At 40.0% G+C, this 19,074-nt stretch overlaps 1 long non-coding RNA gene across 1 annotated transcript; it reads right to left on the bottom strand.

Annotated features, from left to right (window-relative positions):
- Positions 1-519: 519 nt before the first annotated feature.
- On the bottom strand, positions 520-10,307 carry LOC140849932 (uncharacterized). Its single transcript, XR_012132345.1, has 4 exons — positions 10,219-10,307; positions 9,787-9,837; positions 7,136-7,220; positions 520-651 (listed from the first exon to the last, which is right to left on the bottom strand). It is a non-coding gene; the product is annotated as an uncharacterized lncRNA (long non-coding RNA).
- Between the last annotated feature and the right edge of the window lie 8,767 nt (positions 10,308-19,074).

Genomic DNA, 19,074 nt, shown 5'->3' on the forward strand with positions numbered 1-19,074 from the left:
GAGGAGGCCAAGTAGGGAACCAGGACTTTCCTTCCTGTCAGTCACTAAGGAGGCTCCCCAGTCCCTCGATGTCAGTGAAGATCACATGGGGATCCTACACTTCAGCGTCCACTTGATGGTAACAAGATGCCCTTTCCCCTCCCTGCTAGGGTGAATCATGTGATAGTTTTATTTTTAAATTTTTGAGGAACTACCATTCTGTTTTCCCTAGTGGCTGGACAATTTACATTCTCATCAACAGTGTGTAAGGTTTACATTTTCTCCACATCCTTGACATTTATTATTTCTTGTCTTTTTGATAGCTATTCTAACAGGTATGAGGTGATATCCCATTGTGGTTTTGATCTGTATTTCCCTAGTGATTAATGATGAACATCTTTTCATGTATCTGTTGGATATTTTAATATCTTCTTTGGGGAAAAAAATAATCTATTCAGGTCCTTTGTCCTCTTTTAATTGGATTATTTACTTTTTTCTGCTATTGAATTGCATGAGTTCTTTATATATTTTGTATATTAACCCCTTAGCAGATATATAATTTGCAAATATTTTCTCCCATTTCATAGGTTGCCTTTTCATTTTGTTGATGGTTTCTTTTGCTGTGCAGAGCTTCTTCTGTGTTATCCATCATTTCTACCTGTAGGCATGTACCTGAAGGAAATGAGGTCACAATGTAAAGACATATCTGCACCCCCATGTTCACTGCAGCATTATTTACAATAACCAAGACATGGACACCCAAATGTCTGTTGATAGATAAATGGATAGAGAAAATGTGAGGTATGTATATTTGGTGGAATACTACTCAGCCATATAAAAGAAGGAAATCTTGCCATTTGCAAAAACATGGATGGAACTTGAGGGCATTATAGTAAGGGATATAAGTGAGACAGACAAATACAAATACTGTATGATCACACTTACATGTGGAATCTAAAAAAAACAAACTCATAGAAACAGAATAGATTGGTGATTTCCAGATATGCTAGGTGAGAAACTGGATGAAGATGGCCAAAAGGTGCAAGCTTCTAGTTGCAAGATAAATAAGTACCAGATATGTAATGTATAACATAATGACTATATTTAACACTGCTCTACAGTATATTTGAAAGTTGTAAGAGAGTAAATCCTAAAAGTTCTCATGACAAGGAAAAAAAATTCTTTTGTAACTATATGAGGTGATGGACATTAACTAAATTTATTATGATAATCATTTCATACTATATGTATGTCAAGTCTTTATGCAATACCCCTTAAATTTGTAGTGCTATGTATCAATTGTATCTTAATGAAACTGAAAAGCAGGTAAAAAATACAATCATTCAAGGAAAACCAAGATGGTGGCATGAGTAGAGCAGCGGAAATCTCCTCCCAAAACCATATGTATTTTTGAAAATACAACAAATACAACTAATCCTTAAAGAGAGACCAGAAGACACAGGACAAAAGCTAGACTACATCCACACCCACGAGAATCCAGCGCCTCACAAAGGGGGTAAGATAGAAGCCGCGGGCTGGCAGGACCCGAGTGCCCCTCACCCCAGCTCCCAGTGGGAGGAGAGGATTCGGAGCAGAGGGAGAGGGAGCCCAGGACTGCTAATCACCCAGCCCTAGCCATTTGCACCAGAGCGCAGACACACAGTACGTGCGTGGGTGCTGGAAACTAGGGAAACAGGACAGTAAGACCTGTGAGTGGGTCCCCACAACCACCGCAACTGGGAAAAAGAAAAGCAAGTGCTTTTTGAAAGTCTTAAAGGGACAGGGACCCCACAGCTGGATGGACGTGCCCTGGGACACTTAGCCCAGCAGCTGCAAATCCTGGGGAACTCTGGGCGCCCGAACCCCCGCAGCGCATCTCGGAGGCCCCTCACCACAATAAACAGCCTCCCGCCTGTTCCCCCTCTAACACGGCTCCACCATATTGGAGCAGGAGCCTGAGGCAGGCCATGCCCACAGCAACTGCAGAGCTAAATAAACTCCATAGCGGACCGGCAAGATCAGAAGCCCTGTCTGCACGCAGCTGCCCAGCCAAGCCGCTAGAGACCGCTGTTCTCCCAGGAGAGGAGGGCCATAAACTGACAAGAAGGGACTTTCTCTTACCCAACACACGCGGCAGCTCCCCACAAATATATCTATCACCATGAAAAGGCAGCAGAAATTGATACAGACCAAGATCACAGAGGCAAACCCTGAGAAGGAGATAGACCTAACCAGTCTTCCTGAAAAAGAATTAAAAATAAAGCTCATAACCATGCTGATGGAACTGCAGAGAAATATGCAAGAGCTAAGGGATGAAGTCTGGAAGGAGATTACAGACGTCCGGAGGGAGATTACATAAATGAAACATCTCTGGAAGGATTTATAAACAGAATGGATAAGATGCAAGAGGCTATTGATGGAATAGAAACCAGAGAACAGGAACGCATAGAAGCTGATGCAGAGAGAGATAAAAGGATCTCCAGGAATGAAACAATATTAAGAGAACCGTGTGACCAATCCAAAAGGAACAATATGTGCATTATAGGGGTACCAGAAGAAGAAGAGAGAGAAAAAGGAATAGAAAGAATATTTGAAGAAATAATTGCTGAAAACTTCCCCCAACTGTGGGAGGAAATAATCGATCAGACCATGGAAGTGTACATAACTCCCAACAGACAGAAAGGACCCAAGGAGGACAACACGAAGACACATAATAATTAAAATGGCAAAGATCAAGGACAAGGACAGAGTTTTAAAGGCAGCTAGAGAGGGGGAAAAGGTCACCTACAAAGGAAAACCCATCAGGTTATCACCAGACTTCTCAACAGAAACCTTACAGGCCGGAAGAGAATGGCATGATATATTTAATGCAATGAAAGAGAAGGGCCTTGAACCAAGAATACTGTATCCAGCACAACTATCATTTAAATATTAAGGAGGGATTAAACAATTCCCAGACAAGTAAAAGTTGAGGGAATTTGCCTCCCACAAACCACCTCTACAGGGTATTTTAGAGGGACTGCTCTAGATGGGAGCACTTCTAAGACTAAATAGATGTCACCAGAGAAAATAAAATCACAGCAAAGAAAGCAGACCAACCAAATACTAACTAAAGGCAAAAAATAAAATCAACTACCCACAAAAGCAGTTAAAGGAAGCACAAAAGAGCACAGAATAAAACAACCAACATATAAAGAATGGGGGATGAGGAATAAGAAGGGAGAAAAATAAAGAATGACCAGACAGTGTTTAAAATAGCTCAATAAGTGAGTTAAGTTAGACAGTAAGATACTAAAGGAGCTAACCTTGAACCTTTGGCAACCACGAATCTAAAGCCTGCAATGGCAATAAGTACATATCTTTCAATAATCAATCTAAATGTAAATGGACTGAATGCACCAATCAAAAGACACAGAATAATAAAATGGATAAAAAGGCAAGACCCATCTCTATGCTGCTTATAAGAGACTCACCTCAAACCCAAAGACTTTAGGAACAAAGACTGAAGGAACAAAACAGCAGCAGAATCATAGAACCTAAGAATGGACTAACAGTTACCAAAGGGAAAGAGACTGGGGAGAAAGGGAGGGATAAGGGCAGAGGAAAAGAAAGGGGACATTACGATTAGCATGTATAATGTGGGGGGGCATGGGGAGGGCTGTGCAACACAGAGAAGACAAGTAGTGATTCTACAGCATCTTACTATGCTGATGGACAGTACTGTAATGGGGTTTGTGGGGGGGATTTGGTGAAGGGGACCCTAGTAAACATAATATTCTTCATATAATTGTAGATTAATGACAACAAAATTAATTAATTTTAAAAAATACAATCATTCAAAAAAAATAAGTGTAAGTCTATCAAAACATTTATAAGATTTGCATGCTAAAAACTGCAAAATGTTGACAATAGAATTAAAGACTTACATAAATGCTCTGTTCATAGTTTAGAAGATCTAACATAGTAAAGGTACCAATTCTCCCAAAATGAATATCATGTTTCATGCAATTTTTATTCCAAGAAAAAAATTTTTGCAGATATAGACAAGATTATTCTAAAATTTATAAGTAAAAGTAAAAGAGTTATAACAATTCACACTTTTGAAAAGCATAAATTGGGAAAGATTAACCTACCCAATTTCAAGAGATTATATAGCTACTGTAATCAAGACTGTATGAAATTGGTGAAGGAATATGCACATACACCTATGCAATAGAATGAAGAACCTTTAAGCAGACCCACACAAATAAGCCCAAGATATTTTTTGACAAAGGCACAAAAAGAATTCAATGGAAGAAATATCTTCAACAAATAACGTTGGATTACTTGGACATATCTGGGGAAAAAAAGAAGTTTAACCTAAGTCCACACCTTGCATAAAAATTAATTCAAAATGATTGATGGACTTAAATGTGAAATGCAAAGTTATAAAAATTAGGAGAATATGTTTTAAATCTAGCACTGGAAAAGGTCCTTTCAACTGATATAAAGCCAGATCCATAAAGACTGATAACTTGCACTTTTTCAAAATTAAAAACTTGCTCTGTGAAAGACCCTGCTAAGGCAATGAAAAGACAAGAGTTTGAGGGGGAGAAAACATTTGCGACCTCGCTTCTGGCAAATATTTAGTATCTAGAACATATGAAAGACTCGAAATTCACAATAAAAAATCAATCAAAATCAATTAAAACATGGGCAAAAGACGTTTAAGAGAGGTTTATTTTACTATAGTAATTTAATTTTTGTTAGTTGTTGAGTATTTTTCTTAAAGAAAAAGAAAATCACTTTTTTTTCTTGGCCCTGTATTGCCCTAGTATACTTGGTATATGAACTATACTGTATACACTATATGCAACACTTTCTGAAAATAATAAGTAATTACTGGCGCATTTTCTTTTTTCAACTCTGGGAATATGAGGCACTTCCTTTTTGGATGATCATGAAAGTCTACTTGCGTCTGTGTCTGTGAATGTGTTGGATTCTAGGGAGAGCTGAGTACACATGAATGTGCGTGCCTGCCTTGTGTGGGTTGGTAAACCACTCCAGTGATTCTGATTTATCAGGGGAAATGCACCCATTGTTTAATTTGAGAAAAATTGGTCTAGATGGAAATATTTATAAGGCAGCCAGAAAGTAGCTGGCCAGGCCGTGCTGCCTGGTTTTATTCTAGGTCTTTGTGGTTTAGCCTAAATAATCAGACAACTATGTTGCTGCTATAGCGTCTATCCTCAATGGGTGTGATATCACCCCCAACGGGGTAAAACATGGTGCCTTAGGGTCAAAAAATTCTTCTTGTTTTATGTATAAAGCACAATTATATATTCAGTACATAAATAGAAAATACAGTATACCTGTGGTAAGAAATATAATGGGGATGCCATTAGAAAAAAACAAAAGCTACTTGAGGGATACAATAAAAAAACTGAGAAGCACTGTTCTGTAATAAGAAACAAAATGATTTGATTCCTTTTCCCATATTCCTTTTAATCTGTTTCAGCAATAGGTGGTTGCCTTAGGAACTGTGAATGCAGTATACAGACCTAATAGAATTTCCTGTAATCTTAGCTAACAACTGGCCTAATACTTGAAAATTATACAGTGAATCATGACTAAGATAGGATCAAAAGCCTTTACAAAATCCATGGTCATAGTGATTAACCTCATGATTATAATAGAGGGTCTTAAGTCTTAGATGAGAAGGGTGGGGGTATACAAAGGGAGAAAGAATAATACAGAAGGAGAGAGAGAGAGGAGAGTGAGGGAGGGAAGGAAGGAGAGAATCTCTGTCACTTTTCTAAATTCAGAAATTTAGGTATTTAGGTGGAACAGATCTATAAAAGAAACTTCCGTGTTTAACAACACCCAGTCAAACCATCAAAAAGGACTCACCTGCTCCTCTTTTTAAAGGACGTATACAAAAACTATAAACCAAAAATCTCTGTGACTAGAGCATAGAAAAGCAGGCAACCAATGCAATAAATTATTCTGGCAGAAGGAAATTATATCATATAATTTTCTTTAATGTTATGCTTACCCTCCACCAACATTTGGTGATGGTCCCTCCCCAGAAAGCACTGTTTGCTTTTATTGGCTTTTGCTATTGTTCCGTTACCACAATTCTCTTTTAATGGAGAATTCTAAGCCAATAAGAGGTATGTGAGATAATAACTCACTGGCAAGCTCAGTAGGAAGGCACACTGTTCAATGATGGGAGCAAGCTAACAATATCAAGTAGATGAGGACACTAGCTGTGGTTTATACAGGTAAGGTATCTGGCTCACCATGGACATCATTCCCTAATGACTGATATGGGATCCTACTACCTTTTACTTCTCAGCAATCCCATGAAGAATATTATATGTAACTCATTAGCTTAGAATAATAACTGCATAGAATTTAATAACTTTAATACTCATAAAAGAAGAAAGGTAGTCTCAATACAAATGGCTGTTCATGTTCTAAAGTGCAAACGACTGTCTTCTCATGTAAGTAACCAGGTATGTCATCTAAGAGGTCTGTAACTCACTGCAAATGGCTGCATATTTCACACAGAAGGTATTTATATACCAGCTAATAGGCAATCAAGGCTTTGAGAGAAATAGACATCAATGTGTGGTGGGACAAATTCAAGGAACCCTAATTACATTTACATTAAACAATCAAGTTTAAACAATTAAGAAATCCCAGCAGAGATGCAAAAATACAGGGACAGCCTTACAGACAGAGTAGCTAAGTAGTAGAATTTTTTCAAAATGTAAGGAAAACTTTTCTCCGTCAAAAGAATCTCCAGATGTGTTTTTGATTTGTTGTTTATAAGATGGGGTATCTGTCCCCATCCTGACACAGAGCTCCTCAAACCCTTGGAATTTTCTAAGTGATAAGACCAATAAAGGTGGCTTCTGGCACCTGAGTTTATGTTAATGGAGTGATTTCTGCAAAGAAAGGTAACCATAAGATGGGTGTTGGCTGCTAGGGGAACTGAAGCTGTGATTAGAATGTTAGAACCTACAGGGGCTGAAAGTTGACTAGATCACCAATGGCCAATGATTTAATCAGGCATGCCTGCATAATGTAGTTCCATAAAAATCCCTAAAGCACAAGGTTTAGAAAGTTTCCTAGTTGGTCAGCATGTAGGGGTGCTCATAAGATGACATACCCAGAGAGAGCATGGAAGCTCTGCACCTCTTCCTCCATATCTTGCTCTATGCATTTCTTCCATCTGTCTGTTCCAGAGTTATAACCTATTTAATAAATAAAAACCTATTTAATAAATAAATTAAAAAATTTATTATCAAATAAACCTATTTAATAAACGTATAAATAAATTTAATAAATTATTTAATAAAATAATCTAGTAAGTAAATTTGTCCTGAGTTTTGTGAGCCATTCTAGCAAATGATACCTGGCGGGGTACCTGGTGAGGAGGACGTGGGAACCTCGGATTTATAGTCAATCAGTCAGAAGCCCGGGTGACAACCTGAACTTGCAATTAGTGTCTGAAATAGAGCAATCTTGTGGGACTAAGCCCTAACCTATGGGCTCTGACCCTATCTGCAGTTAGATAGTACTGGAGTTGAGTTAACTTGCAGGACACTCAGCTGGTGTCAGAGTGTTGGTTGGTTTGGAAAACCTTTCCACAGATCTAGGGTCAAAAGTGAGGTATTGAAGGTAGAGGCAAACAGAAGAGGAGTTTTTCCTTTCAATGTTCAATTTAAAAAGATTGTAAATTATGCAGGCTTTACAGAGGACAATAAGTAGATATCAAAACATGGAGTACTAGTCACAAGGAATAATGATAACCTAGATTTCCAAAGTGGAATGAAAGGTCATAACATTATCAGGAAAGATACTTTGATACAAAATCACTGAATGTTCAACCAGTTTAGTTCAATATTAACACATACTTTTGGCTGCTGGACTCTAGGAGCTTTTACTCTATAGACCGTTAGAAAGCTGAGATGTGCACATAATGCCAATGGAATGGGAGCAGAGATTAGAAAATCTGGTTAGTGATCAGGGATTTCTCCTTGTAATGAAAATGACCTGCATTCAAAGCCCAGTGCAATGTCTTACAAGCTTTGTAGTCTAAGGTAGGGTCTGCAAACATACACTGAAAAGGACCAGAGAGTAAATATTTTAGACTTTGTGGACTACATATGGTTCTGACATGAATTCTGTGTGTGTGTGTGTGTGTGTGTGTGTTCACAATCCTTTAAATTTGATGACTATCTAAAAGTGAGTTGTGAGGTGTACTAGGTCTGTGGGCCATAGCTTGCCAATCCCTGGTCTAGAATACTTATCTTTAGTGTGCCTCAGTTTCCTTATCTTATAATGGGAATAATACCTATTGTGCACAGGTGCATTATTAAATAAGATAATGCTTGCAAAGTATTTAAAATGTGGTATCTGTCCAATAAATGGTAGTAGCTGGAGTCACTATGGGAGTTGTTACATTTGAGTAGTTTAGTTTTTACATTATTATTATTATTATAAGATTATTATTACGTTTATTTTATTAAAACATTACTATTATTATAAAGTTCTAAAATTGCTATCATTTTATTCTCCAGAGAGGTGGGGTTGTTCCACTGAAAAATGCTGTGTACATTTTGTGGGAGAGGGAAATCTTTGAGAAGAAAATGGATCGGCTGTATCTACTAGGTGTAATAACTAGGCAGAGAAGTAGGTGTTATTACTCTTTATTGGTATTATTTTGCAAGAGCAAAAGCATCAGGTGCTGTATTGGAGTGCTGAGGATCATGTGCAGTGTGGCATTTCTAGCACATACATTCGGCGTGGAATTACATGCAATGTCACATTTTAAATACATACAATCAATAAAATATGACAGAGTCTTTCTTTGATCAAATTTTAGTTAAGCCCCTCTGAATCCTCTTCCCAACTGGACCTTGACTTTTGCATTTCCATGTCCTACTTTACATTGACTAATTTTAGCAAGAATCCTGCTAAGTAGGTTTAGGCAGAATTCCCACCATTGATATCTGACCACCCTCAATATCTCTTCAGGTTCCTCATTCTGTTAGGGTTCCCAGAACCCATTCCAATGTGTGGGGGTGGGGGGTGAAGAGAGAGGGGGAGGGGTTGGGTCTTCCCACACACAACACTGAGCAATTCTTGAATACTAGCAAGGTGTTCAAGAATTCAACTTCAATCTGACCCAATTTTCCTGAAGACAGCACTAGATTCCCAGGTTAGGGAATTCTGTCCTACAAGACTGCCCTCCACCCCTAATTCTAGATGCTAGTCACAAACCACAGGCTGTTCTGTACTTCTAACAACCAGCTATAGATTGGAGGTTCCAATAACCTCTTAAATTCAGTTAATTTGCTAGAGCATTTCACAGAACTCAGGAAAACACGTTTACCAGTTTTATAAAGGATACCAGTTAATAGCCAGATGAAGAGATGCATAGGGCAAGGTCTCAAATAAAGGAGCTTCTGTCCTGGTGGAGCTTGTGGTCTGGCTCAGTGGCACAGGGAAGCCTCTGGTTCCCCAGGTTGGAAGCTCTTTTCAACGGATAAGCAGGGTACAAAACAGAGAGAGAAAGCCAAACTCACTCCTCTTGGGTTTTTGTGAGGGCTTTATTTCATAGTCATGATTGGCTAAATCATGGGCCATTGGCTGATTCAACTGCCAGCCCCTCTACCTTCTCCCTTCCCCAGGAGTTGGGGGCTGTGGACTGAAAGGTCCCACCATCTAATCACATGGTTTGTCCCCCTGGCAACCAACCTCTACCCGTAGGCAGGGTCCAAAAGTCTCCTCCCTAGAGTAACACACTTATTTTACCTTCATGGTTCTGAAGCATTTTCAGTAACTGGGGATGAAGATCATATATACCTGAAAAACATGTTTGGTCATTTGAATGACCAAATCATTATCACACCCATCCTCCACCATTCCCCAAGTGATATCTCATCACCTGAGGCCAATATAATATTGTATATCTACTACACGTCAATTTAAAAAAAGAATGATAGAGAACACCCCCAAAATGTAGATGAGGCACAACATGCAATGCTAGGTCCCCTCTCTGGGCTTTCCACAGCCACGATTACCCAGGGTTCCGTAAATCCCACTCCCCAGAAATCCTTCCCCTGACTCTTGTTTTCCCTCGAGTTACTGTCATATCCCGTTCCTGCCCTTCATACTGAAACTTCTTGAAAGTAAGGTTTCTCTGCCCCAGAACATGATGTCACATCCCCTCCAATCTAACTGCACCTGGTTTTCTCCTGCTGCATCAATGACATCGTTCCCTCAGAGCTCATCATGACTTCCTAATACTAACATCCAGCAGCTTCTACAAGCCCTGCACCCTCACTGACATCTGAGAACCACCCCTTATCCTTAAGATGCTCTTTGCTTTTGTGACTTCACTTCCTGCTTCTCCCTCCACCTCCAGAATCATTACTGGCCTGTCTCCAAGGACTTTTCTGTGTCTTCTTGTTCTTCTCAAGGAATATGGTTGTGTTTGCTAGGGCTGCTGTATCCAGGTATGCAGACTGGCCAGCTTGAATTTTATTTCCTCCCAGTCTTGGAAGATGGAAGTCAGTGATCAAGGTGGTGGCAGTGTGGGTTTCTCCGGAAAGCCACCTCTCTCCTTGGCTTGTGGACAGCCCACTTCTCCTCGGGTCTTCACGTGGCCTCCCCTGTGTGTGTGTGTCTGTGTCCCAATCTCTTCTTATAAGGACACCAGCCTCTTTGGATGAGGTCCCACCCTAATGACCTCATTTTAACTTAATTACCTGTGGGAAAGGCCCCGTCTACAAATACAGTCACATTCTGAGGTACTGAGGGCTAGGACTTCAGCATATGAATTTTGTGCAGGGACACACTTTAGTCCACAGCAACAGTCTTCCAGATTTGGTTCTTTATCCTTGTTAACGTTTCTTTCCTACACCCATTTCGAAAGCTTCATGTGTTGTCATTGAGTAGATGCTTTTATCAATTGCATTTTTTATTACAAGAGTATATATCTCATTAAAATAAAGTGGGACATTAGTGTTTGAAGAAAAGGTCGATAAGAGGATATAATTTCCAAATAATTCACTACATCTCAAAGTTGTCTTTTGAGCTCTAAGACCAAATTCCCAACAAGTTTCAAGCACCTCCCCACGATGGCTGGTATATCACATGCCACAGGGTCTCTCCACAAATACCATCTTACTCCTTACTCCTTATCTAGTCACCTAAATTCCCTACAACTCTTTCAATTGCATCTTTTCTCTGCCCCACTCCTTGTCCAAATATTTTGTTGGTTCTATATATGCCCCCTCAAGACTGGCTACAGAGTTTGTGAGACCCAGTTCAAAATCTGAGGGGCTTTTTGTTCAAAATCTATTAAGAATTTTGAGACAGCGATAGTAGACCATTAAGTCAAGCATGAGGCCTGGAGGTCGCATGCACTTGAAGCCACCCACCTCTCTCTGTTACCCCTCCCATAGCACCCTTCCTCCATCCCCAGGATGTCCACCGTGGCCTCCTGTGAGCCGCATGCATCTCACCTTCCCCCATCCCACCCCATCTGCCTGGTAACTCCTACTCAATGATGTCTGCGCCTGGTCTGCACCATCCGCTCAAAGCTTCTGGTATTTCCTCATTTCCTGCCAAACTGGACATGGACTTTCCTGCCAGCATTTTAGCCCCTAATTTCCTGATTCGACTCCTACTCACTCCTCAACTGGACACAAAGTTTGAGACAAGTGTTCTAGTCACTTTCCCCTGACTATTCTCCATATAACTCCATATAACTCAACCTCTGAGCCTGCCTCTCTGAAATCCTACCCTCTCCATCTGTGTCATTAGAACATCTCCAAAGATGAAGGCCTACCTCTTCCAAGAAGTGTTTTCTGGCCTCCAACCTGGGTCTGGTAGCTTCTGGTCAACCCCACATGCTCAGGCACCATGGTGAGCACTTGCTGAACGTTGCTCCTTGCCAAGGCTTGTGTGCTTATATCCTTTAAGCCTTCCCTACCCCAGAGTCAGGTTCTATCACCATGACACTTGCCTTGGCAAAAAGTGGACCAGGGATCAAACCCAACAGTGGCTCAGAACTCGGGCACTGTGCAGCTGATATTCATGCATTTCTCCTATACCCACACTAGACAATGAGACCTTTGAAGAAAACAGATCATGTTCATCTGTGTTTTCCTTGAGGCACTTTCTTTGTCTCCACATTCAGCCTATAGCATTTATGTAATGCAGCAGGGAGTTTTGAAACACTGGGATAGCCCAGGAAGATGCAGTGGCCAAATACATTGCCTCACATTTCCAAAAACTCAACCAAGTGACAACAACCCCTTTCAAAAGCAATGCACTTGGGGACCATTTAGGGAATGTGTATTTGTCAATCACACTTAGCTTAAGAATCGAATCGGTAGCTTCAACTCCGCATCAACTTGCCTGCCTTCCTTCCAACTGAGAGCCATCTCTAGGGACCTCTGACTGCAGAGGCAGTCCAGCAAGCCCACACTCCCCCTTTGCTTTGGTTTTGCGTTAATCTCTGTCTCCACCTCAGACTCCACCCTCTGCCCCACCCCCATCTAGACTATCAAAGGTAAAGGAGGGACGCCGATTTGTCGTTCTCCCAATATCCCTTTTCTTTTCACTGGCACTATGGGAGCTTCTGTGGGGCCCAGATGGAAACAGTTCTTTCCTCTCCTCCTTAGTCCCTTTACAGCCCAGGAACCACGGCTGGAGAATGAAAAGTGAAGGAGGTTTCTCAGAGGGGGCACCTGGTCAACAAAAAGCTATGGAAGATGCAACCAGTAAATATGTCATCAAATAATATTCAATAAGATGGAAAATGTCCCTTATATATTATTAAGGAAAAAACAGTATGTGTAGTAGGATCCAATCTTCTAGTGTTATATTAAGTAAGTGTTTGTGTATTATATTTTATCCATTGACATTGGAGAAAATATGTATTGTAAAATGGAATACATAACTTTACAAAGATTTTCACCCAAGTGTTTTCAGTGGTTGTATCTGGGTACTAAATTTTGGGTACAACTGTCTTACCTTTTTTAATAAGTATTTTTAAAATGTTTCTGCAGTGAAGGCATCTTACTTGGGATGTGTGTGTTTTGTATTGAATGGGAAGCTTGGCGGCAAATCTGCCTGTGATGTGTAAGCGGCCCTCTTCTGGTGGCCATCTCCTCACCTCACATAGTTCCTACCCTGGTGGTTGTCGGGAGAAACAGGAGGAAATATGTACCTCCAGAGGTCGTCTGCCTGCAGTTTGCAGGCATGTGAGTGCTTCAGTGGGCAGAGCTTGGCTAGGAGGGTACTGCTTCCCTTTTGGGCGGGAATTCCAGGGCTTTGACCTAAGAGGGTGTTAACAAGCCCAGAGGAAAAGGGAATTGAGCAGACCTCTCCTGATTCATTCACCTCCTTGTGTTTTCGCCACAGTGCTCCGCCCCCTGGGGTTGCTTTTGCCGCTCTTGGAGCTGGGTGTCATCCCAGAGCTCACTGGTGATTTCCCCTCCTGGGACCGTGGGAGCTCAGAGGGGGTCCTGCCCCCCACTTCCTGCTCCTCTACTTCCAAAGCCCGTCACCAGTCCTGCTCACGACGTCTTCTCAGCCTACTGCATTCCGCCCACCACGAGCTAGCTGCTGCTGGCACTCTGGAAGTGCTGGTGGAGTGCTCCGCCCGTCACCTGTGCTGTCCTCCACCCTGACATCGCCCTTCACACCTGTACCTAGATAGAGATTACTTAATAACTCCGGCCCTTCCCACCCTGTGATGGAAATGCAGCCTAAGGGAAAGGAAGGATATCACTTCAAAGACTAGCACATTCCTCCACCTCAACATTCCCAGCTTCAGGTAAAAATGAAAACAAGCCAAGACTGTATGAGGCGTGGGCCTGTGTCCTACTTGTCCCTGAGAGCACCGTCAGGACCAGAGCTGGCGGGGACCAAGCTCTTGCCGCTCATCCGGCCTTAGCTGCCCTCCCTCCCGTTTCCCCGTCCCCTCCTCCTCCACAACGCCTGCTCAGTCCGTTTCAGCCCACAGAAGCTGCTAGGGACAGTGCCTGGATTATGGTTTTACTGTTCTTCTGTTTGTATCTTATCTCCTCCCAGATACAAGCTCTTAATGACTGAAACCCTATTCCTGGAAGAGGCGAAGTGCGCTGGTTTTGAACTGAGACCTGGGCAAAAAGCCTGGCTTCACCCTATGGTGGCTGAGGCATAGGATCTCACCTGTTACTCAGGCAACAATATCTCTACCTCATAAGACTGATGGAAAGATGAAGTGAGACAATACATGTAAGAGTTCTGGTAATTTTATTATTTCCCCAACGTTTAATATCTTGCCATCCTTCCCAATACTCAGTTTAGGGCCTTTCATGTAAGTGTTTAATAAATGCTTGTTGATTGCTTGACAGATGATGAGTTATACTCCATTTCTCCCTGTATCTCATCTGTATATCTCAGAGAGCTGGCCCTTAGGAATGTGTTATGGAAGGGTTTGGATGTATACCTTGATAGCCACAAGAAATTAGACAAATATTACCAATTTTAATTTAACAATCCATCTATTAAGTAGCCTAAATATTTCTTTTTCTTACACAAGTTTCCTACACCCAGAGAAAAATAGCATGAAAATAACATGTTTGAGAAAAAAGTCCATTCCAACCTGTCCTACTGGAGTAGGCCTTGGGCAAGCAATTAGTATTCTCTTCCACAAAAGAGATTTAGGAAAATGTGATCTATGCAATAGAAGCAGGGGTATGGCTCAGGGATCTGGTCAGATACAGATGGCATGCTCGAAAAGGGTAACTGGAGAGTTTGTAAGGGTCTTTGTATTTATAAAGGTTGGTAGGACCAAAAAAGAATGGTGAAATACTTCAGGTTACAATAATGTAGAGTTTTCACTCCCCTAAACCTAAAGGGACAAAGGAAAGGAGGACCTTTGGTGACCAATAGAGCCGTCCCACCTGGCATGAGCAGAGGTCCCATCAGAGGAATGCAGAGCTGCGAGAGGAAGCTGAAATCAATACTCTTCCCTCCCCACCTGTCCTCCAGTATCTGGGTGGAGTGTCCATTGCTTCAAACCGACCAAAACCCATAGTGGGGAGGGGGCTATGCTGGTAGTCCATTAAGATGAGCCTGCTGGGTACAAAGGTGGGTGGATAGCAGATCTGAAAAGCAAATTGAGAATATCTAGCATGATAGCAAAGGAGAAAGAGAAGTCATGAAAAAGTATAGTAAAGAAGAAAACCAACAAAAAATAGATGCTAAAAAGAAACCTAAATAAATAGTTCAGGAATCACAATAAATGTAAATAAATTAAAATGATTCTCCAAATTGTAAAAGCAAAAAGACACACTACCACAATTTCCATTTAGAGGAGACATCTCTCAGGCATAAAGATATTAGTAGGTAGACAACTAAGAGAAAAACATACACCATGAAAATACTAACCAAAGGAAGCCTTCTCTAGTAATATCAGTATTAAACAATAGAATTTAAGGTAAAAAATTGTAATGTAAATGAAGAAACCAATATGCCAATAAGATAGAAAAATCATGAAATCATCCCTACTTAATAATATGGTCTTAAAATATACAAAGCTAAAACTGATGTATTTACATGAAGAAATTGACAAATCTACAATTATAGCAGGAGATTTTAGAGCGTATCTCTCAGAAACTGACAGATACAGCAGAGTAAAAAATATAGAAAATTAAAGCCTCCCACATTTGAACAAGCATTTTAAACTAACTCTAGTAATGCATATAGGCTGCTGCACCTGTCAAGTGGATAACCACATTTTTTTCAAGCACAAATGGAACATTTTCAGAATTTGATCCCATTAGCCCACAAAGGAAGTCTCAACATATTTCAATGAGTCAATACCATAAAGACTATGTTCTCTGAAAGTAATACAATATTAGTGGTTATTAGAAATCACCAATAAAAAGATAGCCAAACCACTTCTCATGTATTTTGAAACTAAGTGACACACTTCTAAATAGTTCATAATTTAAAGATGAAATTCAAGGGAAATTATAAAATATGTAAAGCTAGTAGTTATGAAAACTCAATATATCAACTCTTTTGAAATGAAGCTAAAAAAATAGTTATAGGGAAAATTAGAGCCATAAGTGCATATGTTACAAAACAGAAAAGACTGTAAATTAATAAGCTGGTAGTTAAACTCATGAAGTTAGGAAGAAACAGTGTATTTAATATACATTTTAAAAGTGTTACATTTCCATAGGATGATGTATATATGTATGTATATTTAGATTTCATAAAATTTATCATTGAAAAGTATTTTTACATACTCAAGTTGACTGAGACTTACTTAAAAGTTTTCCAATGATGGGATTGTCAGTTTTTACACTTGAATATTAAAATTAATTATAAGTAAAAATTCATTTCTTCAGTCATACTGGGCACATTTTAAGTGTTCAATAGCCACATGTGGCTAGAGGCAATGGTATTGGACAGTGTGGCCCTAGTCCACATAGACACTCATGTAGCAAGGAACTGCCCTTTCCAAGTATCCCACCTTGACTTGTCCACTGGCTCTGTTAGCGTGTGGGACTGGCCATTCTGACCTCAGTATAAAGTAATTTTACTGCTTAAGCTACTGTGTAGAACTAAGGTAGCCTCAGACTATCAAAGCAGCCCAATTGCTCCAGTAGCTTGTGAACATTTCTATTTAAAAATAGACTAATCATAGCACGGAGAAGACAAGTAATGACTCTATAGCATCTTACTATGCTGATGGACAGTGATTGCAACAGGGTGGTGGTGGGGGACTTGATAATATGGGTGAATGTTGAAACTACAATGTTGTTCACGTGAAAGCTTCGTAAGGCTGTATATCAATGATACCTTAATTTTAAAAAATAGACTAGTCACATTATTTTCTGTCTTTGTCAAGGGTCAGTAAACTGCACTTCAAAATATTAAAACCTTATGTAACAGAAGGAATAGGGTAGTTTGCAAAAGAATTCACAGCACTAGATTTCAGGGGATCCCAGCAAGGAAGCCTTGAGGATTCCCTGGATCAGTTCTCTCCCCTGTCTCTAAATTGAGTGTTTCTGAGAACAAAGTGGAAGGAAAGCTCCTGGCAGCACTGCTCACTGAGCTTGCGCTCCCACCTCCCAGCCCTCAGAGCTTCATGACAGGCCCAACACCAGCACACGCTGAGCCACCTGTCTCCTCCTTCCCCTCGGCTTGGTCAGAGAGGAGGACGTAGCTGAAGAAACTGAATACCCCAATCAGGTCATTCTTCGCACTTTGGCATGAACTCAAGACTTGCAGAACCTTCAGGAAGCTCCTCACTACATGGCTGGGCCCTCTCTCCCTCTCAAGGCTGGTCCTTCCAGCTTGTGGAAAGAGAAACTCAGAACAGTCCAAGGGCTCTGCTTCTGGCATTTGCCACTGATTTGCAGTGAAACCTATGGCAAGTCTTTTCAGCTGAGATTCTAAAACAGGAGTAAGTGGGTCCTCCTTACCTGTATCATGGGCCATTGTGACAGTCAAAGGAAAACATGTATTCTATGTAAAAACATTTGAAAAAGCATAGAGCACTTCACACACCTCAAGTATCATTTTAAAATCACATTGGCTGCAAGTCTTCCAATGTAGGCCCAGAGAAAACTTAAAGGGTAGGTAAGCCCAATAGGCTTTCTCAGTTCCTGTTGTAAAATAATAAACAAACTAAAATCAACCTTTGCACTTCTATGCTGGCTTATATATGGATATTTCTTCTAAGAAATAATATTCTATGACAGAAAGCATAGATCTATACATGCATCACCTTTTTTCATGGGAAGGGATAAATTGTGATTAATCTGAAAGTCTTCTGGTTTCTTAGATAGGCAAAATAAGAGAATTACAACCATCTAAGAAAAACCTTAAAATTCTCTGCTTATCAAACCAAAAGGAACAGAACACATATCAGCTATAACTTTATGGAAAATTCAGGAATTGAAAACTATAAACTTTGTTCTTTAAACTTGGCCACATTCTTAGTTCTTACCTACGTTTTCCAAGTTGTATGTAATCTAGACCATCTGATTTTGGACAGTTTCTATTTCATTGGTCCTATTTTCTAAGATGTTTTGTTAGCTTATAATTGTCAGAGAAGTAGCACTTAAAATCTCCAGTGCACTTCTATATTATAAAAGGTACCCAACATAAATAACACAATAAAGTGTGCAGCTGAAAGGGATACTGTCAAAATACATATAAGGAGAAGAAGCTATAGAGCTTAATGGTCGGAAGGACTCGGGCATGTCTTTTGATATGATGTAAGTACAATCCAGGAAGTGAAAATGTATTGAGGTAAAAAGTGATTTAACATTGTAGGTTTTCAAAACTTTTACATGATGACAAAAAGTGAATTTAATAAATATTTGTATTAAAAAATTGACATAAAAAGAGACTGAAATGAAAGATGTTCCCAGGAAGAAGTTTGTAGCTATAAATTCTACTATTTAGTCAACAAAATTCTCTATAATAATGGATGAATGAAAATAGGAGGAAGGAAGAATTGTTGCATTAACTTGTGATTTTTGTGTTCAAGTATCTGATGTTTGTATGTGATTTTATTTTAGGATATTTAAACTAGTTTGTAATGTTGTATTACAGTTTTCCTCTGTTTCAAGGCTGGTCTTTAAGGGGGAATTTTCATCTGGTTAAGTGCTTTCTTTCCAATCTTTTGTGTTCTTCCTATAGTATCTTCAAATAAATGAACAATAACTTGTGAAATGAGATGGTAGTTGGCGTGCTTTGTTGGATTTCTAGGTCAAGAGTGCCCTCTGCTGTCCAGATAATGCAGTGCAGTCTCTTAAAGGGATGGATTTTAGAGAGGGAAGAGGTGCTTTTGTAAAATGTCATTTGGTTAATATATTCTAACGCCCTCCTCCCTTCATACTCATGTACTTGCTTCTTTTTCCCTTTGCAGCACAGGTTCCCAATAAGCCTCTCTATTCTTTTACACCATTTTCTCCCCAGAAATGTTACCTTTCCAAGACTAACTCTTTGAACAGAAGCTCTTTAGTTTGATGTAGTCACACTTGTTAATTTTTGCTTTTGTTTCCCTTGCCCAGGGAG

The sequence above is a fragment of the Manis javanica genome, chromosome 1, assembly GCF_040802235.1.
Source record: "Manis javanica isolate MJ-LG chromosome 1, MJ_LKY, whole genome shotgun sequence".
Taxonomy (NCBI): Eukaryota; Metazoa; Chordata; class Mammalia; order Pholidota; family Manidae; genus Manis; species Manis javanica.